Source organism: Sus scrofa, chromosome X (genome assembly GCF_000003025.6).
Source record: "Sus scrofa isolate TJ Tabasco breed Duroc chromosome X, Sscrofa11.1, whole genome shotgun sequence".
NCBI lineage: Eukaryota > Metazoa > Chordata > Mammalia > Artiodactyla > Suidae > Sus > Sus scrofa.
In genome coordinates, this window is record NC_010461.5 from 90,998,156 (window position 1) to 91,025,972 (window position 27,817).

At 46.0% G+C, this 27,817-nt stretch overlaps 1 protein-coding gene across 2 annotated transcripts in view; it reads left to right on the forward strand.

Annotated features, from left to right (window-relative positions):
- PAK3 (p21 (RAC1) activated kinase 3) overlaps positions 1–27,817 on the forward strand; it is a 302,356-nt gene that overhangs the window by 56,180 nt on the left and 218,359 nt on the right. For both annotated transcript variants that reach the window (XM_021080688.1, XM_021080682.1), the window contains exon 2: positions 2,609–2,705. The gene's annotated coding sequence lies outside the window, so the exon portion shown is untranslated. The remainder of the gene's footprint in view (positions 1–2,608; positions 2,706–27,817) is intronic.

Consider the following 27,817-nt stretch of genomic DNA (forward strand, 5'->3'; position numbering starts at 1 on the left):
CGATGGGCTCTCCAGTTGTCATTATTATCATCATCAATTTGCATCTTACGTTGACGTTGGGGCGGTGAGAACACGGGCTTTGAAGTCTGCCTGCTCTTAGTTGTGTTACCTTGGGCAAGCCATGCCGCCTCTCTGTTTCTCTGTTCTCTGGTCTTTAAAATGGGAATAATAAGCAAGGTCAACTGAAAGGGACTCTCGTGAGGATTAAATGAATTAATCCAAGTAGTGTGCTTAGCACAATGCCTGGCACGTGGAAAGCACTCGGTAGCTGTGAGCTATGACAATTATCATGGCCAAGTAATCATTAATGTCACATGATCACATAACCAAAAATTGGGGAAATTAAGAAATAGAAACAGAATCACCCCAGAACTTACTACTAAGGTACTACTGCTTGTTATCATTTTGAGAGCTGGTTCTTAAATCTGACACGTCGTTTGTTGAGAAAATTAAGACTTCAGAAAATGGCATGGACTTGAGCTGCAGTGGTCATTTCATTACGTATTTACTGAGCACCTACTATATGCCACCAATGTTCCAGGGGCGGACTTTCGACCAAAAACAGGATATGTATGATCCCTGATTCTAAGGTACTCAGAACCCAATAGAGCAAGATAGGAAAATAAAATAAAAGTATAAAAAAAATCTTAAGATAGGGTGATAAGGGTTCTGAAATGATAAGGAGTCGGGGTGGGGATGGGAAGGAAGCTTGCCCGGCCTACATTTTTTTTTTTTTGGTCTTTTTGTCTTTTTAGGGTCGCACCCGCAGCATACGGAGGTTCCCAGACTAGGGGTCTAATCAGAGCTATAGCTGCCGGCCTACGGCACAGCCACAGCAACATCAGATCTGAGCTGCATCTGTGACCTACACCACAGCTCACGGCAACACTGGATCCTTAACCCACTGAGAGAGGCCAGGGATCGAGCCCGCAACCTCATGGTTCCTAGTCAGATTCGTTTCTGCTGTGCCGTGATGGGAACTCCCTGTTTTTTGTTTTTCATTTTTGGCTGCGCACTCAGCATACAGAAGTTCCCGAGCCAGGGGTTGAACCTGTGCCATAGCAGTGACTGGAGCCATTGCAGTGGTAATGCCAGATCCTTAACCTGCTAGGCCACCAGGGGATTCCTCTACAGTTTTAAAGATGGAGGTCAGGGAAGGTGTCACTAATCTTTAAGTCCAGCCGTGAAGGAGGTGGAGGCGTGGGGCATGCAGTTATGTCAGGGAAGAGCATTCCAGGCAGAGAGCAGCAAGAGCAAAGTCCCCAAGTTAGGAGCATGCCTGGCATTGAAGAAACAGTCAGAGGAGTTCCCTGGTGGCCTAGCGGTTAAGGATCCAGTGTTATTACTGCTGTGGCTTAGGTTTCATTTCTGGCCTGGGAACTTCTGCACCCCATGAGTGTAGCCAACAAAACACACACAAAAGTGAAAAAAGCCAACAAACAAAAATCAAAACAAAAGAAACAACCAAGAAGCCCATGTAGCAGGAGTGGAGTGAACAAGGGAAGGGTAATAGGATAGGTTGTCAGAGAGGTCACAGGGACCGTTGGTTTCGTTCTATAAAGGCCATTGTAATGACCACTACCTATAAGGAGTTCTCGTTGGAAAGCCACAGGAGGATCTTGTCCAGGGAGGGACCTGATCTGATTAATATCTGACGTTTGGCCCTACTCTCAGCAGTGGGTTTTGCCCACATAGGCCTGGGACAGCAATAAGCAAGAGGGGGCCGCCTCAGTAGTTCCTGCCTGGCTGTCCTCACCGCCCTGTAGACTGCAGAGAGAGGGCTCATTGGTGCAGAGGAGGACATGGAGCATAGGAGAAGGATGTGATCTCCTAGAGCTGAAAGGGACCTGGTTAATGTGATTCTGCCGCCTGGCATCTGTTCATCCAGCTTTGGCTTCAAATAACACTCACTGCCTCACCCCGGCCGGCTTAGCCTCTTGCAGGACCCTCCCAAGGTCAGAAAGCTCTTTGACAAGGGTTCCTGAAAAACCTGCCTCTTTGCTACCACTAGGTGGCAGTAGTCCTAGCTCTGTCACCTGAGCAACCCAGACGATGTGCGTGCCTTCCAGAGGAAAACACTTTTGAGATTTGAAAGCAGGTGGTTATCTTACATATATATATCCCTGGATGTTTCTATTTTTTATGCCCCACGTCTCTGGTCCCTTCAAGAACCACTTCTGTGAGGGGATGATTTCCAGCCCCTTTGTCAAATTTCGTGACCCCCCTCTGAAGGTGTTCCACTTTCTCAATGACCCCCTTAAAATGTGGTATGTAGAATGGAAAGAGAAACCCCAGGAAAGAACAGCAGGATGACAGTGTGACAATTATGTTCTGGGATCTAGAAATCATGCTTTCATTAAGACAACATAAAACTGTGTTCTGTTTTTAGCAACTAAATAATGTAGCTACTAGTGGCTCAAAGTATACTGTGGGTCAACTCAAACCCCTAGATCTTTTTTTTTTTTTTTTGCATTGTTTGTTTTTATATAACCTGCTGCCTGAGCTGTGCTTCTCTTACTCTGGCTTAAGAAAATAGGCTTTTAAAGTTTTTATCGAGGGTTTTTTCTTTATCTTATAAATTTCACCTTATTTTTTTTTTTAATTTTAGCCTAGTCCCCCAGCCCATCTGAGTTCATTTTGAATCTCAACTTTGTTCTTCACCATATTTGATAATCCCTGCCAGCTTTGGGTCATCTTCAGACGTGGTAAGTACATTTTCTGTGTCATCTAAGTTATTAGTAAAAGTGGGAGAGCCCTGTGGCCTTTCTCTGGTGGCTTTTCTGCTGACTGCCACCTATGCTTTGTGTAAAATTCTTTGATCAATTGCCAGTGCATTTGACTTGGGGTATGACCTGGTTAATACATTGCTGCCTTATCTTCGTTCATTCCTGAGAAAGTTATGAGACAATTTCAGAGGCACTGCTGAATCCACAATACGTTATGGTTACGAAGGACGGGATGGATGAAGGACGATCTTTTGTTTTGTAAAATGGAAACTGTTGTACTTTTTATCTAATTATGAACGTAATGCAGACTTGTTGTAAAGGTTAACAGCATACAAAACTATGTGAATTAGAAAGTAAAAGTCCCTCTGTAATTCTTTGGGCTGACAACCCACTAGATAACTGTGGTTAATGGTTTTGCTCATTCATAAACACAGATCTGTGATTCAAATCGAATTGTACTGTAAGAATGTTCTGTGACCGGCTTCTTTGTACTTACAATCTTTGGGAAACATCTTTCCTTGTCAGAATACATAGATTTACATCCTTTCTTATCAACAACATAGTGTTCTCTTCTGTGGATGTTTAGTCACTTATCTCATCAATCCCGTATTGATGGACATTGAGACATTGGCACATTTTTGCAGTTGCAAGCAGTGTGGCACGATCAACTTTCTTTGCTGGTTTGAGATGTTATGTCAGGTGGTGGTTATTGGCTCTACTGGATTCCCCATCCCTTGGGGATCTTGTTTTCAGTGTTCTAAATGCCAAAGGCTGCTCTTACCAAAGATAGAAGAACTAGAAGAGGGAGCTGCCAGTGCCCAACTCATCATGTTTTGAGCTTGAGATCAAAACCTTGTCCTCCCTCAAAGTGGAGTTACAGCTGTTTGAACTCTTGGGGGCCTTAGGATAAGCAAGAATCAAGGCACCTGAAGATCAAGTCCTGAGAGAGAGAGAGGCTCCATGGGAGGATCAGGCACTGGTTGGCAAAGATGAGGTGATTAGGAGCAAGAAAAAGACGGAGACCTTCCTTGCCGTTGAGCCACTCTTCCCCATCGCACACTCTCAGCTCTGCCAGGTTAGGCCACTTGCTGGGCCCTTCTTTCTGATCTTCACACCTTTCCTCCTCCATGGGGGGGGGGTCTTCCTCCCTGCACACATCTACCTCCCCAGAACAAGGTAGGAATCACCTACTCTGAACTTCCAGAACACTTCAAGAGCATGGGCTTGAGAGAAGAACCCGTGTTTGAATAGCAGAGCTGTACGTGCCCAACTCCATGATCTTATATAAGCCATGTATCCTTTCTGGGCCTAATTATCCTCATCTATAGAATGAAGATAAGGCTATATAACATATTTCAAAACACCTAACTCAATGCCTGGCTGATATGAAGCACTTTATAAATGTTAGCTGCTGTTATCATCATGGGTGATCATATTACCTATTCCATAGAGTTATGAAGATTAAGTGAGAACATACATAAAACACCCAACACAGTGCTCCACATAAGTTGAGAGTTAAATGTTTTTTTAACTTTTTTTTTTTTTTTGCCTTTTGTCTGTTTAGGGCCGCACCCTTGGCATATGGAGATTCCCAGGCTAGGGATCTAATTGGAGCTACAGCTGCTGGCCTACACCACAGCCACAGCCATAGAAATGCCAGATCTGAGCTGCGTCTGTGACCTACACCACAGCTTACGGCAACGCCAGATCCTTCACCCACTGAGTGAGGCCAGGGATCAAACCTGCAACCTCATGGCTCCTAGTTGGATTCATTTCTGCTGTGCCACGATGGGAACTCCTTTTTTTTTAAACTTTTTAAAATGATTTTTATTTTTTCCATTATAGTTGGTTTCCAGTGTTTGTCAATTATCTTCTGTCCAGCAAAGTGAGCCACTCACACACACATATATATATACATTGTTTTTCTCACATTATCCTGCTCCATCATAAGTGACTAGACATAGTTCCCTGTGCTATACAGCAGGATCTCATTGCTTATCCATTCCAAAGGCAATAGTTTGCATCTGTTAACCCCAGACTCCCAGTCCCTCCCACTCCCTCTCCCTCCTGAGAGTTAAATAAATGACAGCGATGACTGATTATATTTGTATCTCCCTTTGGATACTCACCTCATTATATCTTGAGTTTTTTCTATTTGTGTTCATGTCTTGATCTCCTCCTCTAATTTATAAGCTCCCTTGAGAGCAGAGTTCACTCTCTCTCTTTCTTTCTCTTTTCTTTCCCCCTGCCCACACCAACTAGAAAGCATAAAAGACCCAGTGCTAGGGATTAGTGGGGCTTTTTAACATTTGGATCAATGTGGAGTTCCCTGGTGGCTCAGCAGGTTAAGGATCTGGTGTTGTCACTGCCGGTCGGGTGGCTCAGGTCACTGCTGTGGGACAGGTTTGATCCCTGGCCTGGGAACTTCTGCATGCTACAGGTAGGGCCCAAAATTTAAAAAAAAAAAAAGGAAAAAGGAAAATTTAGATGAATGAGTGCTCCCATCAATTATTTATTTAATATTTAAATTTATTTTTTATTTTATATTGGAGTGCAGTTGATTTACAATTGCCATCACATTTTTTTTTTTTTTGTAATTTCTTGGGCCGCTTCCACGGCATATGGAGATTCCCAGGCTAGGGGTCTAATTGGAGCCGTAGCCACCAGTCTATGCCAGAGCCACAGCAACACCAGATCCGAGCCACGTCTGCAACCCACACCACAGCTCAGGGCAACGCTGGATCGTTAACCCACTGAGTAAGGGCAGGGATCAAACCCGCAACCTCATGGTTCCTAGTCGGATTCATTAACCACTGCGCCATGACGGGAACTCCTGCCATCTCATTTTTAAATCTCTTTATCATCATGTTGTTAGAAAGCATCTTTTCCATTAACTGATCAGCAGGGCGTTATCTCTAGGGCAGGGCAGGATATACATACTCCAATCCCTGAGCCACTGATCCCAGAATTAGCAATTTACAGAATCTTAGTTTTGGAAATGTTTCCAGAGAACAATGGCCTTGAGTGTGTGTTTATCTGAGCAGAATAGATTTGTGTGTCACTCTCCGGCTTCTGCTGTCTAAATGGAAAGAGACATTAGGCACCAGCTTAGCTTAAGCCACCATGAAATCTCTCCTGAGTTGTTTCCCTACTTTCACTCATGCCTTCCACAGAGCAGCAAGAGCAATATTTAGAAAAATAGCAGAAACAAATCTGACTAGGAACTATAAGGTTGCAGGTTCGATCCCTGGCCTCGCTCTGAGGGCTAAGGATCTGGCATTGCTGTGGCTTTGGCATAGGCCAGGAGCTGTAGCTCTGATTTGACCTCTAGCCTGGGAACCTCCATGTGCCGTGGGTGCAGCCCTAAAAAAGTAAAAAAAAAAGAAAAAGAGCAGATCAGGTCACATCATTCCTCTCCTCAGAACCCTTTAATGGCTCTTAACTAACGTAGTACAATGTCCAGTTTCCTTCCTATGGTCTGCAAGGCCCTGCATAAGCTGGCCCCTGTGTATCTCTCCGAATTGATCTTGTTTCACTCTTCCCCTTGCCTGCTCTGCACCACCCACAAACTGGCCTTCTGTTGTGAGAACACACCACGCTTGTTCCTGCTTCAGTGCCTTTGTTCTCATTCTCATGTTCTCCGCCTGCTACCGGGAATTGAATCCCACCTGTGCCCCAACTTCCCCACGCTTCCTTTTGTCGTTCAGATTTCTGGTTAATGATATACCTCAGAGTGGTATCATGCATTAGGCTTTCCCTGTAGACCCTGGCTCAAGTGGATTCCCGTTGGTTCATGTCCCCTCTGATAATGTCAATCTCATTGATTCTCAGCCTTCCTTTCACATTAGAAATCACTTGGAGGACATTCAAGAAAAGGGCCAGGCCCCTTCTAGACCAAATACATCAGAATCTCTAGGGATGAGGCCCAGGTTATCTATCTGAATATTCAAATGTTCCTCCAGTGATTGTTTTTTAGGGTAATCACTCTTTTTAAAAAAATTATTAGAGCGTAGTTGATTTACAGTGTTGTGCCAATTTCTGCTGTACAGCAAAGTGATCCAGTCTCACACACACACACACACACACACACACACACGCACACATATACATTCTTTTTCTCATATTATCTTCTATCATGGTTTATCCCTAGAGACTGGATATAGTTCCCTTGCCTCCAATGATTTTAATGTGAAGCCAAGGTTGGCACCTGCTGTTCTAATTTATCAGCTTGTCTATTTTCTTCTTAGTGCTTATCAAAAACTATAATTATTTTGCTTATTTCATTCATTTATTCAACAAATATTTATTGAGCCCCTACCATGTGCCCAGCACTACTTGAAACACAAAGCTTAAAATAGTAAATACCATAAACACAAATCTTAACATTTATGAAATGTCCATTCTAATATGGAATACAAACAAGATATATATAGAGAGATACAGATATAGAGATAGCGCTACATCTTTATATATCTCTAGCTCTATCTATCTATATATGCATATAGTTATAGATTGAGTGTTTATGCACCCCCCCCAATTCACATATTAAAGCCCTAACCTCCAACTGGATGATATTTAGAGATGGGGCTTTAGAGAGGTAATTAGCATTAGATAAGGCAATGAGGGTGAAGCCCTGGTCTCCTGAGATTCGTTTCTTTATAAGAAGAAATGCCAGAGAACTTGCTCTTTCCCCCGTTCCATTCCCCTCTCCTTCCACATGTAAGAAGAGGTCCTAGCAGCCACCTACCAGGCAAGAGAAGTGGCCTTAGAATGAAAGCTACCTTGCTGTCACCTTGATCTTGGACTGCCCAGCCTCCAAAAGTGTGAGAAATACATTTCTGTTGTTTAAGCCACCCTGTGTATGGTATTTTGTTATGGAAGCCCGAGCTGTCCTCAGCTATCTGAATGTAGAGCATTCAAGGCAGAGAAAAAGTAAGCGCAAAAGCCCTGAGGCTGGATCCGACCTGGAGTGTTTGAGAAACACAAGCAGTCAGGTGTGGTGGGAGAGTTGAGCACAAGGGGCAGAGTGGTAGGAGATAAATCCAGAGAAGTGATGGGGCATGATATCATGTGCAGACTTAAAGGTTATTATCCATATGGGAAGATGGGGGAAATGTTTAAGATTTTTTTTTATATATTAAAAATTTTTTTTAATTAAAATTTTTTTTTAATTTTAAAAAATTTAAAAAAAGGTTATTGTGAGAATTTTGGCTTTTCCTCTGAGTAAAAAGTGGTATGTATCATTGAAGAATTTCCGACAGAGAGGTAACACAAATTGACTTCCATTTTAATAGGCTCACTCTATCTGCTATGTTGAGAATAAACTAAGGGGGGAAATGGCGGGAGCAGCAGCAATAATCCAGGTGACTAGGAACCATGAGGTTGCAAGTTCGATCCCTGGCCTTGCTCAGTGGGTTAAGGATCTGGTGTTGCCACGAGCTGTGGTGTAGATTGCAGATGTGGCTCGGATCCCGAGTTGCTGTGGCTCTGGTGTAGGCTGGCGGCTACAGCTCTGATTAGACCCCTAGCCTGGGAACCTCCATATACCGTGGGTGCGGCCCTAGAAAAGGCAAAAAGACAAAAAACAAACAAACAAACAAACAAAAAAACCAAAAACCACAAAACAAATATGGAGTTCCTAGGAGAGGTCATTCCTTGCGATAGAACTTTGGGGGCCATGAGGTTGGATGAAATCACCTAAAGAGTAAATTCAGGTCGAAAAAAAAGAAGGGGTCCAAGAACTGTGACCTAAAGCTTCCCAAAGTCTAGAGGTTGAGTCAGAGAGCCAGCAGCAAAGGGCCCTGAGAAGAGACAGCCAGAGTAGCAGAAAGAAAACCAACAGAATGGGGTTTCCTGGAAGCCAGGAGAAGAAAGTCACTCAAGGAAGAGCGTGGTCATTATGCCAAACACTGCAGAGAGCTCCAGGAAGTGGAGGAAGGAGAAATGACCGTAGGGTTTATTTATTTATTTATTTTTGTCTTTGCCTTTTTAGGGCTGCACTTGCAGCATATGGAGGTTCCCAGGCTAGGGGTCTAATTGGAGCTACAGCTTCTGGCTTATGCCACAGCCACAGTAACACCAGATCCGAGCCGCATCTGCGACCTACATCACAGCTCACAGCAACGCTGGATCCTTAACCCACTGAGTGAGACCAGGGATCGAACCCACAACCTCATGGTTCCTAGTCGGATTCGTTTCCGCTGCGCCACAATGGGAACTCCGACCGTGGGGTTTTGTAACATGGAGGTTACTGTTGATCTTGATCAGAATGGTGATTAGAGTGAGTTCAAGAGGGAGTGGAAGGGGAGAATTTGGAGACAGTGAGTGTAAGCCATTGCTTCAAAGTTTTGGTATAAAGAAGAGGGCAGCAATGGGGCAGTAGCAGTATCTAGAGAGGAGATTAGGATTGAGAGAGGGTTTTATTAATTTTGGCAGGATGACAGAAATAATATTCCTTTTAAAATCGAAGTATCATTGATTTACAGTGTTTCCTCAGGTTCTATTGTACAGCAAAGTGACCCGATCACTCACAGTTTCCTGTGCTGTACAGTAGGGCCCCATTACTCCTCCATTCCAAATGTAACAGTTTGCATCCCCAAACCCCAAACTCCCCATCCATCCTACTCCCTCCTCCTCCGCCCTGGGAACCACAAGTCTGCTCTCCTTGGCTGTGATCTGTTTCTGTTTTGTAGCTAGGATCATCCGTGCTATAGTTTAGATTCCACAGATAAGTGATATCATGTGGTATCTGTCTCTGTCTTTCTGGCTTCCTTCACTTAGTATGAGAATCCTTCTAGTTCCATCCATGTTGCTGCAAATGGCATTAGTTTGTCTTTTTTATGGCTGAGTAGTATTCCATTGTATATATTCTAATGAGAATGATACACATTAGACTGTAAGTTCCTTGAGGGCAGAGACTTTGTCTCAAACATCCCCGTCTCCTCCCACACTGCCTAGCACAGAGTAGTCATTCAGCAAATGTTATTGACTATGTCAGTGATCCAGTAATTGAAGGAATCATTGAAAGTAAGCATCAGGGTTGAGTAAGAAGTAATAGCAGGATGAAGTGGCAGGTGAATCGGGTAGCACCTGACTTGAGTTCCAGCCATTCCTGCCACACTCCTGGCACCCCGAGCTTTACCCCAGGGCCAGACAGCCTAAGTGTGGGTTGGTGTGCTACAACTCTCTTTGCCCAGAGGGCATGCTGTATCTCTGCAGTCATCCGTTCCCGGGAGCAGACAGGCTCTGGGACTGCAAGAACTGGGCGTGGCCAGACATGACCCCAAAGCTCAGGAATGTGCCCAGAGAGAAAACCCTCCGTGTCATCGCTGTTCTCTGAGCGTGGTCTGTCTTTGGCACGGGGCACATGTGACACTTGGGCCACACTGCCATCCCAGTCTGCCCCTGCTGGCTGGAGGGTGATTATTAACCTCCTGTGGCCCATGCTGCCAAGAAGCCTTAAACCTGGCTCCTCCTAGGTGCTGCAGTTGTACATTCCCCACACTGTAAGGTGATGGGTCAGTTTTCCCATGTTTCCTTTGACTCAGCTGTTGCTGGAAAGATGGCATGGCCCAGAGCCAGGCTAGCACAGAAGAGGCACTTTTGAATGAAGGAACCCTTTGGGACTCTGGGAATTGACCCAAAGGGTGAGCAAAGAATGCTTCTTTTCCCATGCCTTCCCTGTCATCTCCTTCTATGCCTAGACACAGTCCCGTACAGGGACACAGCCAGGGGCAAGAAGGATGGGGAAGCCCCCATAGTTAGTTGGCAGCACCCCAGATAGCTCTTTTCTAACTCCTCACCTGACAATGCAAAGATTCCACCACTGCGTCAGGTCTTAGGAATCCAAAAAGTTGATTTCAACCTGCATTGCCCTAAGACTTGAGCTGGACCACATCCTGTGTCTTTTCTCAAAGTTGTTACTATAATAATAAAAACCACCACCACCACTGCTACTACTAATTGCAGCTGACGCATACGGAGCACGCATGGTCTGTTCTCATCCTCACTGCAGCCCTGTAAGGCAAATGCTGTTATCGTCTCTGTTGGACAGAAGAGGTTCAAGCTATGAAGGCAAAGAGTCGCGATTTAAGCCCAGTTCTGTCTCATGACAGAATCACACCTGATGTGGCTCTCCATTACAGCATCAATGTGCCCTTTGAAAAATGTAAACCAGGAGTTCCCATTGTGGCTCAGCGGAAATGAATCCAACTAGTATCCCTGAGGACGCAGGTTTGATCCCTGGGCTCGCTCAGTGGGTCAGGGATCCAGCGTTGCCATGAGCTGTGGTATAGGTCACAGACATGGCTCGGATCCCGAGTTGCTGTGGCCATGGTGTAGGCTGACAGCTCTGGCTACGATTTAACCCCTAGCCTGGGAGCTTCCGTATGTCCCAGCTGCGACCCTGATAAGCAAAAAAAAAAAAAAAGTAAATCAGATAATATCCTCCCTTGGCTTGCCAGTCTCCAGTGGCTTTCCAGCACACTTAGAATAAAATCTGACTTTGTTCCTGGGCCATCAAGGCCTGGCAGAACCCAGCTCTTTACCTTCCTCCTCAGCCTTGGCTAGTTCTCCTCTTCCCCTGCCCCTGTAAATCCTGTGCCCTAGGCTCTGCAGCAGTGGCAGGGCTCTGCTTTGGGTATGCATGGTAGGCCGGCTTGAATGCTTGCCCCTGCTATGGTGCTGCTTCCCCTGGAAAATACTCTCTATGGTTCACACAGCCATCCCAGCAGTCCTCCTGCTGTAAGGTGCAGGCTGCCTGTGATTGTTGGTGCAGCCATTGTTCCATATGGACAATTGCTGGGCTGGTCTTAGTACTTGGAAGATCCTGGAAGGTTGAGAGTACCCCAGATCCTGGCCAGCACCGAGGAGAATGTGATGCTCAGAGGTAACTCTCAAGCTGCCATCCTCATTCTGTCACTGCCGGCATTGCTGAGACTCTTCTGGGTGTCTGGGGGCTGGGCACAGAAACGGCGCTGGCCTAGGCACCCTAGGACCCGTATCTTCCTCCAGCCCTCTCACTCATTCGCTTAGGAGACGGTAGATGAATCCTTTCACTTTTCTAAGCCTCGATTTCTTTATCACTCAGCGAAAGTAATAGTCTCTGTCCCTAAGGGATCGCTTTGACTATCTAATAACGTGACTTATGGCATAGTGTTCTGGAAAGAAGAGGAATTTATGTAATATTGCCTATTGAGTGCTTACTATATTTCAGAGACTGCTCTAAGCTTCTCACATGGATTACTTCCATCAGTCCTCAGAAAAACCCTATTCTATTAATATTAACACTGTCTCCACTTTATAGATGAGAAAAATGAGGCACGGAGAGGTTAAGAGGTTGGTTCATCATTTCCTAGCTAGGAAGTGTCAGAACCAGATTGTGAATCCAGGCAGTCTGGCTTTAGAACCCGTAGACTGAACCGCTTACCTACACATGTGAGGTAATGGTTTTTTTTTGTTGTTGTTGTTGTTGTTTGTTTTTTGTTTTTGTTTTTTGTCTTTTTGGGGCCACACCTGTGGCATATGGAGGTTCCCAGGCTAGGGGTCAAATCCAGAGCTGTAGCCGCCGGCCTACACCAAGCCACAGCCATAGCTATTGGGATCTGAGCCGCATGTGCGACCTACACCACAGCTCACAGCAACGCCAGATCCTTAACCCACTGAGCGAGACCAGGGATTGAACCCGCATCCTCATGGATGCTAGTTGGGTTCATTAACTCCTAAGCCATGATGGGAACTCCCAGAGGTAATGGGTTTTATTTGGGGCATGTCTTAGTCTGTTCCAGTGGCTATAACAGAATACCATAGACTAGGTGGCTTATAAATATAGGAATTTAATTTTTTTTTTGCAGTTCTGGAGGCTGGGAAATCCAGGATCAAAGTGCCAGCAGATTTGGTGTCTGGCGAGGCCCTCTGCCTGGTAGATGTCTATAGGTGGCCATCTTCTCAGTATGACCTCACATGGCCCAGGGGGACAAAGGAGCTCTGTGGGCCCCCTTTCATAAGGACACTAATCCCAAGTTTGTGAGCGCTCCACCCTCATAACCTAATCACCTCACAGAGGCTCCACCTCCAAATACCATCACACTGGGGATTAGATTTCAACATATGAATTTGAAGGGGATGCAAACCTTCAGTCTATAGAAGGCAGGAGATTATTATTATTTTCTAAGGTAAAAAATAATTTTTGGAAGTTCCCATTGTGGCTTAGCGGGTTAAGAAACTGACTAGTATGCATGAGGATGTGGGTTTGATCCCTGGCCTCACTCAGTGGGTTAAGGATCCAGAGTTGCCACAAGCTACGGTGTAGGTCGCAGATGTGGCTCAGATCCCGAGTTGCTGTGGCTGTGATAGGCCAGCAGCTGCAGCTCCGATTCGACCCCTAACCTGGGAACCTCCATATGCCACAGGTGCAGTCCTAAAAAAAAAATTGATAATTTTTGCTACCATTTTGTCCAGGTGTTATATCATTTTTCCTGTCACTGAGCTCCAGGCTCCTGGAGTTCCTTCACTTGTTATTGTTTAGCTTTGCGGTAGGGGAACCTCACCCCACCCCACATTCTCTACTTCCTCTTTCTCAAAGCCATGGGCTGTTCTCAACAAATGTGAAATTCCACGGAACACAATCTTCCTGTGTCCAGAGAGGACTGTGGGTTCCTGGGGGTCTGATCCCTCTGTGTCTTCATGAGTACTGAGCATCTTCTATGTGTCAGAGCCTGTCCTAGTCACTTGGGGATACAATCCAGGGAACAGTCCAAACCCCCACCTTGTCTGACCTCCCTTCAGCAGTATTCCGGCCCCAAACACACAACCTTAATCTAACTGTGAGATAACATCAGACCAGCCTCGGTTGAAGGAAACTCTACAAAGTAATTGACCTGGCCTTGTCAAATTGTCAAGGTCATGAAAGACAAAGGCTGAGGAACTGTCACAGATTAGAGGATGCTAAGGAGCCAAGACAACAAATGCAATATGAGATCCTGAATTGGATCCTGGGCTAGAAAAAGGACATTAGTGGAAAAACGGGGGAAATTTGAATGAGATCTGTAGATTAGTTAATAGTATTATATCAGTATTAATTTCCTGGTTTCCATACTGTTACCATTATCATGTAAGGTGTATAATATTAGGGGAAGCTGGGTGAATGGTCTATGGCAGCTCTCTGCGCTATGATTACAATTTTCCTGTAAAGTCTAACCTTATTTCAGGCAGTCTGAAAGCAAGCTGGCGGACACAGGAAAATGATAAATGCCAAAGGATATGGGAAGGGCGTTGACAGTATCTGCTCTACTTCCTGAGTCACAGTGTCCTCATCTGTAAATTAGACCCAATAATAATGTATCTCAAAAAATTTGTATAAGAATCTGCTTTTGAAGTATTATAAAAATGCAAGCTATAAATATTTGGTTTTGTGATAGAAGCTACAACAGAAATAAAAATATCATCACTCTATCCTCTAGTAAAAATATATATATATATTTTTTGTCTTTTTAGGGCCGAACCTGCAGCATATGGAGGTTCCCAGGCTAGGGGTCTAGTCGGAGATGCAGCTGCCGGCCTACGCCAGAGCCACACCAACTCAGGATCCGAGCCGCGTCTGCGACCTACACCACAGCTCAAGGCAACGTCAGATTCTTAACCCACTGAGCAAGGCCAGGGATCGAACCCACAACCTCATGGTTCCTAGTCGGATTCGTTAACCACTGAGCCACGATGGGAACCTCTAGGAAAAAGATTTTTTAACAAAATTAATTCAAAATAAAAAGTTAAAAATATTGGAGTTCCCTGGTGGCTTAGCAGGCTAAGGATCCAGCATTGTCACTCCTGTGGCTCGGGTTCGATCCCTGACCTGAGAACTTCCGCTTGCCAGAGACGCAGCCAAAACAGAAATTTCCTGCCTTCCTGGGGCTTACTTTTCAGTAGAGAGAGGGTGGAGGAGGGAATAATAAAGCAAATGGGAAATTAGTATATTAGGAGAAAATGGGTGCTATGGAGAGAAATAAAGTAAGAAAAGTAAATAGGGTGCAAGAGAAGGGCAGTTTAAAATAGGATGGTTATGGCAGTTCCTGTTGTGGCACAGGGGAAACGAATCTGACTAGGAACCATGAGGTTGCAGGTTTGATCCCTGGCCTCGCTCAGGGGGTTAAGGATCCGGCGTTGCTTTGAGCTGTGGTGTAGGTCACAGATGCGGCTCGGATCTGGCCTTCCTGTGGCTGTGGCGTAGGCCAGCAGCTACAGTTCCGATTGGACCCCTCGCCTGGGAACCTCCACATGCTGCGGGTGAGGCCCTAAAAAGGCAAAAGACAAAAAATAAAAAATAAGTAAAAAATAAAAAAACATAAAATAGGATGGGTATGGCAGTTCCTGTTGTGGCTCAGCAGAGACTAATCTGACTAGTATCCATGAAGATGCGGGTTTGATCCCTGGCCTTTCTCAGTGGGTTAAGGATCTGGTGTTGCCATGAGCTGTGCTGTAGGTTGCAGACATGGCTGGAATCCCACCGTGGCTGTGCCATAGGCCGGCAGCTGCAGTTCCAATTAGACCTCTAGCCTGGAAACTTCCATATGCTGCAGGTGAGGCCCTAAAAAGCCCCCCCACCCCCCAAGATGGATGGTTATGGAAGGTCTCACTGAGAAGGTGACATCTGAATAAAGACTTTAAAGAAGAGAGGGGGCAAGAGCCCTAAGAAGGAGTGTACAGTCAGGGGGGGACAGCAAGTGCAAAGGCCCTGAGGCCTGACGAGTTTAAGGATCAGCTCTGGTGTGATTAGAACAGAACTGAGCAAGGTCAGTTTCCCTCATGCTGTGAAGGAAGGAAATGGAAGGAAATTGGCCATAGGGCAAGCCTCAGGTAGTCACACAATAGGCAAATAGAGGACCTGCCATTGTCCTCTGTTTCCAGCAGAGTCACCGATGACAGATGCCAGAACCATGAAGGGAAAGAACAGAGCAGGGGTCACTGAAGTCTAGATTGTCTGTCCAATCTTTGGTGAAAAAACAAATAATTATTAGGCACCATCACAACTTTCTGAGTCTCCTGTGCTCGATTCCTCTCTGATCATTGAACTCTAGTTAACGCTGAATGTGGCAGTAATACCACAGCCCATGCCATCTTCATGATTTTGCCTTAATGATGAGTATAATTGGTAGCATAGAAGGAGGGGTTTTTCTTGGCCTGATAAGTGGAATTGATGGGAAATCCAGAGCATCTTTCTGGTTTGGTTTATGTTTATTATCAAAAGTCCTCACCCAAGTAGCAGCATTTGGATATTTGGGGCCAAGGGGTGCCTGCACTAAACAGAATGCAGGCAATGATGCTGCATGAGAAGTAGCCCCCGGCCTGATGTGTACCCGCAGAAGATGGGCTGAATAACAGAAGAAACTAGAGGCACAGCGAGGCACAGAGACTTGCCTGAGGTCACACAGCTCGCTAGAGCACAGCTGCAGTAGAACCTTGGTCTTCAGGCCCCCCTTTCGGTGCTCTCCCTCCCCCTCCACCCCCATCGCCCCCTTAGACTCAGTGGGCAGCAGTCAGAGGGAAGCCAGTTCCTTGCGAGTGAAGCCATTGTCTGGGAAGTGGTTCTCTGTGTTTCCCAGGGACCTGCCGCAGCCACGTCATCTGGGAATCTGTTCGAAGTACCAGTTCTTGGGTCTCACCCTGGACTGACTGGGACTGCGATGCCACAGTATGGACCTTAACAAGGTCCCTAGGTGACCCCGATACACAATCAAGTTTGCGCACCACTGGCCTTAGACCGAAGGGCAAAGCGCCATGTGCTGCAGGCGTCCTATGTGCTCGGATCATCAATTCGTACAGCACAAAGGAGGATCGCCTTCCTAGAAGGGACTGTGAAAAGGACTGCAGCTCTCGCACCACACCTGCAGAGCAAGGTCACCTTCAAACACACATGACGGTGATGGATAGATAATACATAGATGGGCAGGGAGAGCATGGCTGGTACTTGCTCATCCCCACATACATCAGACATAATGCAGTCTTGCCGGCTCAGCAATTCCCCAGAGATGGGCCAGTTCCTCTGCTTGTTGCCGTGGAGGGGACACCCCTGCCCTTGGGGAAACGACCATGCAGATCGTAGAACCTCGGAGTTGGGAGGGAGATTAGAGGGTACCTACCTCATTGCCTACCTCTGCCACATCCCTGGCCGTGGCGTCTGCCTGCACTCTCGGGGCTTCAGCGTCACAGGGGCACAGTGCCCATGAGCTCGGTTTCCTGCATAAAAGGGTGGGGGTGGGTGGGAAGAGGCAACACATGTATAGATAATGACAATGATTAAAAGTAGTATAAGAGCTGTAGCCTATGCTTTGAGAACACAGAGCCAGGAAGAATGAATTTTAGCTCTGGGAAGTCAGGGGAGGCTTCATGGAGGAGGTGCTGTTTGAGCTGGGCAAGACTGCAGCAGGCAGAGATGGATGGTGGAGTGGGAAGGAGGGGTGTGGCTGGATTTCCATGAACAGAAATGTGGAGGCACAAACATGCAGGACTAATTCCACAAAATATATTCAGGCAGCCTAAGTAAAGAGGAAAGACTCTGGAGTGAAACGGTTTGGCTTCAAACCCCGACTGCATGCTTCGCTAGCTGCCTGACCTTGAGTAAGTTACTTCACATCTCCTGGCCTCTATTTTCCTACCTGGAAAATGAGCGTAATAAAACTCCTCATCGGGTTGTGGGGAGGAGTAGATGACATAATATATGAAGTAGTCCGCACAGGGTCTGGCACATAGCAAGCTCTCCAAAGCACTTTTGGCTCCCTTTGCTTCATATATAATAGCGATAGAATGGGATCGTTTACCTGGAGCATGGGGTACAGGACCGGGAGCAGCGGAGGTAATCTCTGCTACTAGGTTGTGGAGAGGACTTTGAATGACAAATGCAGGATTGGGGGCTTTTATTCTAAAGGCAGGGGATATGTGTATTTGAGGATGGATTGGTGTAGGGTGAGAAGAAAGAGGTTACTGGATCTTGGAGTTCCTGTCGTGGCTCAGCAGAAAGGAATCCGACTAGCATCCATGAAGACACAGGTTCAAGCCCTGGCCTCGCTCAGTAGGTTAAAGGATCCAGTGTTGCTGCAAGCTGTGTGGTGTAGGTTGCAGACATGGCTCGGATCCCGCATTGCTGTGGCTGTGGCATAGGCCGGCAGCTGCAGCTCCGATTCGACCCCTAACCTGGGAACCTCCATATGCCTCAAGTGCAGCCCTAAAAAGAAAAAAAAAAAAAAAAAAAGAGAGAGAGATTACTGGATCTTGACTGTGGCGGTGCCAAAAGAACGGAAAGAGACCGGGCAAGTGTCAGGTTCAATTGGTGTATGTCTGAACTCCACCATTACATGTAAACCTGAATTCAGGTTAAGACATCCTAAAATCTTAGGTGAATTCCTGTGTTGCTCAGTGGGTTAAGGATCCAGGCTTGTCATCACTGCTGTGGTTTGAGCCACTGCAGTGGCATAGGCGCTATCCCTGGCCTGAGAACTTCCAAATGCCAAGGGTGCAGCCGAAAAAAAAAGAGAGAGACATCCTGGAATGTTTAGAGGTGTTTATATTATATATATATTTATATGTATATAAAAACACATATAAGTATTATATTTATTAAACATTAATATGTTTATATTATAAACATATAGTATTGTAATAGTATAGTATTATATTTATTCGTTTATATATGTTTACATTTATAATCTATTTATGTATTTATTTTTTATGGATTTATTTATTTTTATGGCCACACCTGTGGATTATGGAAGCTCCTGGGCCAGGGATTGAATCAGAGTCTCAGCTCTGGCAACATCAGATCCTTTAGCCCACGGAGCCAGGCTGGTGATTGAACCCACACCTCTGTAATGACCTGAGCCACTGCAGTCAGAATCTTAACCCATGGTGTCATCACAGGAACTCCTATTATATTTTATATATTATTTATCTTATATTAATTATAGAAGAATTATGCATAATATATAATATTTATATATAGCAAAGTATATATTCAAAGTGTATATGTTATAGCATATACGTTAAATAATTACACTAAATATAAAATATAAGATAGTATATTAAATAACCAGCAAATGAAACTTCATGGTTGGAGAGACTACTAGCCATTTTTTAGTAGTTCTAATGTGAAAGACAGTCCCTTTGTTAGCTTGAGTTAAGCTATGTGAAATAGCGTACTCGATGACAACATTTCCCAAAGCTGGCCTTTTTGTACGAAAATTTGAGATTCGTGCAATTCACACATCCTTGATCAATTTAAGCACATTCTGTCTTACTGGCAGGGACCAAAATCTGTAATAAGACAAGGAGTCCTCCGATGAAAGAGATGATTAGAAATGGCAATGGCAGTGTACACAGGGTCCTAATTAAGGAATTTTCTAAAGGTTGTCTAGTAATACAAGTGCCCTCCATTTAGACTCTGGCAATACCTTGAGTATTCTTTAGTTCCCAATCAGGATAAACACAATTCACAATGTTCTCGAGTCCTGGGCCAGAGGGAATGATTTCATTTGGCATATTATTGAGTGCTTGCGAGGAGGAAAGACACTAACCACTCACAAATATTTTGTCATTGACTAACTGCAAAGATGCATCTGTTAAAGCAATCCATTTGAGTAGGCTGGTTCTCTCGAATATTACAGAATATCAATACATCCTAAAAGCAAGTCGATTTGTCAGACATTGACAAAGCAGCTTTGAAGCCAAAGGATCCCTTTTGTACCTTCCCCTTTTCTTCCAGAATAGATTCACAAACACGTACAAATCTGGACTCAAGCCTCCTCTGTCAGAGCCTTTTCAAAGAAAGCCGACTTTCTTTGGCTGCAGTGAAACAGATGTTTGGCTGGGCAGAGGTGCGGAGGTGAGGGTGGCAGCGCTGCTTCGGGACTGGGGAAACAGGTGTGCACCCAGCAGACAAAATACCATGAACTCTTGCTCAGCTCCCTTGCAGCCTTCCCTTCCTCTGCTAACGGCTGGAAACGGAACAGATTCATTGAAGCAATTAAACCGACCAGTGAGATTGACCCAAATTCTTTCAGGAAATGCGGAAAGCCTGCTGGCTCGTGGGATTAGCTGGGGTTTTTCAGTCGCTTCCCATCTGTATATCACCTTCTTGTCCACCATAGCCCGACATTCCTACATCTGCTCACCTCAGCGGCTTGCTTTCCAAGCCAAGGTAATTGGACAACTGTCTAGTTAGAGGCAAGCAGTCTGCGAACCCTAGAGAAACTTTGGGGCCAGCCCAAAGAGAGAGATTTGGCCCCCTCCTTAATTGATTTGCTGTCTCCCTCGCCTTCTTTTCCCACCATCTGCCCTTGTTCTTCTGCAAATTCCAGGTAATGTAGCCAACTTCTTAGAAGTAGCTTCGTGGAGAACTCAGCCCAGAGCATATACCACTCAAGGCTTCATTTATTTTTTGGCCACACCCCTCGGCATGAAAAAGTTCCAGGATCAGGGATCAGACCAGCGCCAGAGAAGCAACCTGAACTGCGGCAGTGACAACACCAGATCCTTAACCCATTGCACCACCGGGGAACTCCAAGGCTTCATTTTTTTTTTATAAGGAAAGAAAGATTGTGCTGAGTGGCTGTAGGGGAAATAGCAGGGTGGAAAAATGAATGTTTTGTTTCCTTTAGAGCAGTAGCCTCACAAGACAGTGAGGGAAGGCCCAAGGAACCTTCTAGACAGCGAGTGATGGCAGAACTCAGACTAAAGGAGATGTGGGGCCGAGACAAATTATACTCAGGGTTCATTCAGCCGACAAGGGCGTCCCTGTATGTTATACAGGGATCATAGATGAAGCCTAAAGCACACAGGTTCTTAACCCTGGCTGCCCATCAGAATCTCCTGGAAAGCTTAGAAAACATGTACGCACAGGCCCCTCCCTCAGAAAGTCTGTCTTCACTGGTGTGAGGCTAGGGCTAAAGGGTTGGCACTTTTCAAAAGCTCTCCAGCTGGAAAACAAAACTGCCCTAAAGGACAGCATCAAAATGATTGACCACAGTTGAATACAGACTATAATTCGATAATATTATAATGCATCAATATTAAAACTTCCCAACTCTCTAACTGTGCTGTGATTACCAAAGAGGATTTTTTTGTTCGAAGGAAATACACGCTAAAGTATTTAGGGGTGAAGCACATGATGCCTGCAATTTATGCAAATAGACCGAAGGGAAAATACCACGTAGAAATGTAGGGAGGAAGGCATACAGCAAAGAGGGCAAAATGCTCACATTTGGTGAATCTGGCTGAGGACTCACCCTGCTGACAAGGGGCCATTCTTAGAACTCGTGGTTTACATGTATTTCCAAAAAGGAGTTCCCGCTGTGGCACAGTGCGTTAAGAATTGGACCGTAGCTGCTTGGGTCCCTGTGGAGGCACAGGTTTGATCCCCAGACTGGCACAATGGGTTAAAGGAGGTGGCCTTGCCACAGCTTTGGAGTAGGTCACAGCTGCGGTTCGGATTTAGTCCCTGGCCCAGGAACTTCCGTATGCCTCGGGTGCGGTCAAAAAAAAAAAATTATTTCCAAAAAAAAGAAATTCTAAAAAGTGCCCCAGTTCCCCAGATGAAATAATGTACATCCAGATTGGGAAACTGCTGGATGCCTCATTCCTCTGTTTTTATGAGCCATTGTCCTACACCTGTGCTTCTCTACCTTTAATGCTCATGTAAGTCTCCTGGAGGTCTGGTTAAAACTCAGTTTCTGGGGAGTTCCCTGGTGGCCTAGTGGTTAAGGGTTCGGTGTTGTCACTGCTGTGGCTTGAGTTCGATCCTTGGCCTGGGAACTTCCATTTGTTGCAAGTGTGGCCAAAAGAACCCTCCCCCCAAAAAACCCCCCAAAACAACAAAAAAGCTCTGTTTCTGATTCAGAATGTCTGCGCTGGGGCTTGAGATTCTGCATGTTTAATAGACTGTGGTGATACCTGTGCCTCTGGTCCATGGAGTAGCAAAGCTCTAGGACTGAGGTACCCCACCATCGATCTGGCAGTCAGTCAACAGGTGTTTTGGAACTATCTCCTCTGGGCTCAACTCCATAGGAGAAATTCTCTAAGTGAAGTCACGTGGGCATGCAGAGCTCTCTGGATTGGCAGCCCATCATCTTGACCCTCCCCCTCCTTTTTTTGGCTGGCTACGAGGCATGTCGAAGTTCCTGGGCCAGGGATCAAACCTGCGACACGAGAGCAGATCCTTAATCTACTAGGCCACCAGGGAACTCTCCATCTTGACCCCTTGACTCTGGCATCACCCTGGGAGCCATGTGATCTGGCCCTGTGGGAGTCAACTCTGATCCCTGGAATAGAACAGACCACCCAACAGAACAAGCATAAACAAAGGCTGGCAGCACATGCTAGGGACATGAAGCAGTCTCTTCAAAAGCAAGCTCGTGGTACAGGTCACGGGAAAAGTTCAGCCCCTTCTGGTGGGTGGCCTTTGGAGCCAAGCTGAGGCTCTTGCAGAGAGCAGCAGAGTTCTGATGCAGTGTCAGGGCCCAGGCTGCCTGAGCCCGGCTGCCTCCTCTAGTGGGAGGAATCGTTTATTAGAAACAGATTTCCAAGGAAAACTCCTGTTTTGGGCTGGCTGTGGCATGCCCCGAGTTTGTCGTTTTTGCTGTAAGAGGAGCCAAAGTGTCTGTCCTCTGGTGGGAGCATATGGAGAATAGCCTCTGCCTCCATCAGAATTTTCCAGGCCTTGGAGTTCCCATTGTGGCACAGTGAAAACGAATCCGACTAGGAACCATGAGGTTGCGGGTTCAATCCCTGGCCTTGCATAGTGGGTTAAGGATCTGGCGTTGCTGTGAGCCATGGTGTAGGTCACAGACATGGCTCGGATCCTGTGTTGCTGTCGCTGTGGCTCTGATTCGACCCCTAGCCTGGGAACCTCCATATGTTGCAGGGGCCGCCCTAAAAAGCCAAAAAAAAAAAAAAAAAAAAAAAGTAAGAAAGAAAGAATTTTCCAGGCCTCACGTCCCTCCTTCCCTCATGGTAGTACCCTTCCCCTCTGCCTGCATGCTTCGGTCATGTTTTCCAGGCATCAAATTAGAGGCCAGCCTGTTATTTGTATCTCCCTTGTTCACATCCAACTCAAAGCCAACTGACATGGGAACACGGAAGGAGATTGCTGGGCTTTACTGAGCAGAGAGGGCTCTGGAAGACAATTGAGAGAGACGTGGGGTTGGCAGACCTGAGTTTGGATCATAATGTTGCTATTTAATAGCTGTGTGAACTTGGGCAGGTTACTTAACATCTCTGGGCTTTAGGTTCCTCATCTGTAAAGTGAGGCCGATAACTGCACTAAATCCATAAGGTTGCGGGCATTAAATGAGATAGAGAGCGTAAGTCAGAAAGAGAAAGACAAATACCACATGATATCACGTATATGTGGAATCTAAAATATGGCACAGATGGGAGTTCCCATTGTGGTGCAGTGGTTAACGAATCCGACTAGGAACCATGAGGTTTCGGGTTCGGTCCCTGCCCTTGCTCAGTGGGTGAAGGATCCGGCGTTGCCGTGAGCTGTGGTGTAGGTCGCAGACGCGGCTCTGGCGTAGGCTGGCAGCTACAGCTCCGGTTGGACCCCTAGCCTGGGAACTTCCATATGCTGCGGGAGCGGCCCAAGACATGGCAAAAAAAAAAAAAAAAGATAAAATAAATAAATAAAATAAAATATGGCACAGATGAACCTATCTGCAGAACAGAAATGGCCTCACAGACATGGAGAACAGACTTGTGGTTGCCAGAGGGGAGGAAGGAGGGAGTGGGATGGATGGGGAGTTTGGGGTTGGTAGATGCAAACTATTCCATTTAGAATGGGCAAGCAATGAGGTTCTACTGTACAGCACAGGGAACTAGATCCAATCTCTTGCAATAGACCGTGATGGAAGATAATATCAGAAAAAGAATATATATGTGTATGCCTGGGTCATTTTGCTGTACAGCAGAAATTGGCACATTAGAAATCAACTACCCTTTAATAAAATTTTTAAAATGAGATAGAGGGCAGGGCAGGTGCACAGTAGATGGAAAGAGTCATTCATTTGATGGAGATTTGTTGAGTCTCTTGTACGTATAAACAGAGTAGTTCGAATCCAGTCCACCCTGACTTGTTCGTGCAACCTTGGACGAGTCACTTTGTTTTCTCTCTCTGAACCTCAGTTCCCTTACTTTCTTTCTTTCTTTCTTTTTTTTTTTTTTGTCTTTTTGCCATTTCTTGGGCTGCTCCTGTGGCATATGGAGGTTCCCAGGCTAGGGGTCGAATCGGAGCTGTAGCTGCCGGCCTACACCAGAGCCACAGCAACTCAGGATCCGAGCTGCGTCTGCGATCTACACCACAGCTCACGGCAACACTGGATCCTTCACCCACTGAGCAAGGGCAGGGACCGAACCCACAACCTCATGGTTCCTAGTCGGATTCGTTAACCACTGAGCCACGACGGGAACTCCTTTTACTTTCTTTTTTAAAAAATTTTTGAATGCTGGTTGATTTCCAATGTTCTCAGTTCCCTTACTTTCAAATGAGGCTGATGCGAGTGTGGGCCTCCCAGGATTGCTGTAAGGAATAAATCAGGTTGGGCGTGTTAAACACGTGGCAGGAACAAAGAAAGGTGCTCAGCCCATGTGAATTACCATCATCATTGTGGTTACTATTATTATCAGCTCTTCGCTAAGCTCTTGCTTATGATGAGAAGATTCATTTAGCAGCCAAGCACTCTAGCGTGGTCCTTTGCCGTCTCTTCCAGGACACCATCCCCATCTGCATTGTCATTTCCTTGAGGGCGGAGGAAGCCACATCCTTTAGATTGTTCTGGTGTCTCCATGGCACCTGGCAGAGCGTAGGTGTTTGGTGCAGGACGCGTCACTGCTGCCTGACTTGGAGCTTTAGCGTGTCCACCTCTCTTACTGAGCGACTTTGTAGCAACTCCTGGAACTTCCTGGGGCTCCATTCTCTCATCTTTAACATAGGTGTGATCTTAAGTCCTACCTCTGGGGATCGCTCTGAGCATTAAAGCTGGGCTTAGAGTGGGAGTTTAATAACGATTAAGTGTTACTGTTGTTATTTTTTGAGAAGATTCTCACAGTCAAGAATCACAGAAGCTACTCTGAGAAATGACACACACACACACACACACACACACACACACACACACACTCATCTGGGCATGAGTGGGCAGCCCAGAGTGGACAGGTAGTGACAGGAGAGACACAAATAGGCATTTGTTGTCTATGAGGGGTTCTCTGAACCCCAGACCAGGGCCGGTGTCTGCAAACAATTCTCTCTGGGACTATGGTGCTGTGAGCCCCTGGCTTCTTGCTTTATATTGAAGTAAAATTCATATAATGTACAATTGACCATTGGAAAGTGAACAGCTCAGTGGCATTGAGTACATTCACGCACCCCGGTTCCTCGAGTTCTTTAGGACTGGTTACCTCTTTAAGCCGGCTGTCGCCAGAGGAAGGCAGCGTTCATTTGCTTTTGTTGCTGGTCCTGTCACTGGACCGTACCGGTCCCCCTTCCCACTTGGGTCCTCCCTCCCTGTTTTTCCAATTGCCCCATCTCTCTCCACCCTTCTGAACCTTTGGGACAACGGGGGTAAATGTCCCTGGGTGACTTCTTATGTTTGGCGAGGGGGAGGATTTGACCCACTGGGAAGATGCCAGGCCAAAAGTTGGCACCGGCAGAGTGTGAGTTGGATCTGGTTAAGCCATTTCATGGCGTGGATGAAAGCAAGCACAACCCACTGTCACTTCACCTCCCAGTGGCCCCCGGGGCAGCAGGCGGAGGAAAAGGGATTATTACCAATTATGGCCTCTGAGAGTTGCCGTCCTCTTGTTATCTTGTCTTCCATCTCTGGGCTTCTCAGTCCTTATGAATAAATGTGCTCTGTATCAAAGCATCTATTACAAAATAACCTTGGCAGGCTCCACAGCCTCACAATGATCTACACTTTGTATTCGTACTTGTGAACAAGAGCCATATCTTGAGTATTTCAAGATTTAGAATAGTTTATAGGTACCGAATTCTTCCAGCGTGCTGAGCTCTGTGCTAAATGCCCTCAATTCTCCTAAGAGCTCTGTATGAGTTACCTCATAGGAGAGTTCTTAAGATGACTCAAGGAGGCAGGCATTTTTATTTTTATTTTTTATTTATTTTATTTTATTTTATTTTTGCTTTTTATTTGTTTTTTGTTTTATTTTTGCTTTTTAGGGCCGCACCTGCAGCATATGGAGGTTCCCAGGCTAGGGGTCAAATCAGAGCTGTAGCCACTGGTCTACGCCATAGCCACAGCAATGTGGGCTCTGAGCCGCATCTGCGACCTATATTACAGCTCAAGGCAGCGCTGGATCCTTAACCCGCCGAGCAAGGCCAGGGGTCGAACTTGCGTCCTCATGGATGCTAGTCAGATTCATTTCCACTGAGCCATGATGGGAACTCCCAAGGACGTAGGCATTTTTATTACAGAGCTACTTTCTGTAATGAAGAAATAGAGACATAGAGCTGGTCAGTGACTTGGCCAAGGCCACATGGTGAGTAACAAAATCCATGTTTTACGTCTCTAGGTAACACGGTGCCTTCATAATCCCATCATTGATGTTAATTAATTAATTGGTGGAACAGAAAAAAAAAATGTGTAGCAACCACAGACAGTGGCTTCCTTCATTCACTACCTAGATGTTAGTCCTGGCTCTTGAATTTCCTGGCTTTATGACTTTGGGTGAGTCACCTGACCCCTGTGAAAGCATTTCCTCTATATAACTGGGGTAATTTTCTTGTCTTATCTCCCTCAGATTTGTGAGAAAAAGATACAGAACCAGACAGGGAACATTTTTGCAGAATGTGAAGTGTTATTTCGATGTCAGGAATTGCTATCACAAAGAAATGGCTCTTGGGGATTGCGTAAGAGCCACACAGTTACAAGTCGGGAACTAGAGCCCCTTGGGTGCTCTGTGATAACTCTGGGAAGCTGCCAGCTTCTCTGGCGAAATCGAATCCTGGACAAGCCATTCCCATTTCTGCTCTTCAGGAGCCAACTTCTCTGAACTCCCTATCTGTGTCTTTCATCAAGTGTAGTTGGAAGAGCACTATGGGAATCTCAAGCCTTTGATGTATCAAGGGATTAAATAAACCCCGGAGGAGTTCCCTCATGGCTCAGCGGGTTAAGGATCTAGCATTGTGCCTGCTGTGGGTTGGGTTGCTGCTATGGCACAGGCTTGATCTCTGGCCTGGGAACTGCTGCATAATGTGGGTGCAGTGAAAGAAAGGAAGGAAGGAAGGAAGAAAGAGAAAAAGCAAAAAAGCCAACAAAACCAGGGAGGGCCTCCTAAAATGGCTCCAGCCTATTCCATTTTTGCAAAATGGAATATCTATCTATCACAGAACTTGTGGTGCACATTAGCTTGAGATGATATGGCTGAAAATGCCTTGCATGAGGCCATGCCAGCCTCCTAGTGGGTGCTCAAAAGAGATGACTCTTTTTGTGACTTGGGTGGTTATTCTTTGGGGGGGGCGGTAAGTGGGGAGGCCAGAATGCAAAAGGAGGAGGGAGCAGCATCGGGGGGCAGGCAGTTTGGGCAGTTGGACTCCTCCAACCACAGGGTTTGCCAGTTTCCCCCATTCCTTGAAAGGGAAGGTGTGATTTTGAAACACAACTGCCTCTTATTTACACGGGAGCTATTTATGCACAGGGCTGTGTGTGACTTTCTGTTTCCCAGGAATGATGGGAAGGGGCAAGGGGAAGGAAGCCTAGTTAAAGGCCTACCTGTTCCACCACCTTCACTTGCCACCCCTCCCGCCATGCAAACGATTTAGCAGCAAAAGAGGCTAGAGTGTGTGAGCAGGAAATCACTTTTATTGCCTCTTAGTGTAGACATAAAGGACAGCGGAGCAGAAGGACCAGGATGGCAGTGGAGGTGGGCAGTCTTCTAAATCCCATGCAAAGTTTTTATTAAGAATTGTTAGGGGAAGTTCCTGTCGTGGCTCAGTGGAAATGAATCTGACCAGCATCCATGAGGACACAGGTTCGATCCCTGGCCTTGCTCAGTGGGTTGGGGATCCAGTGTTGCTGTGAGCTATTTTGTAGGTTGCA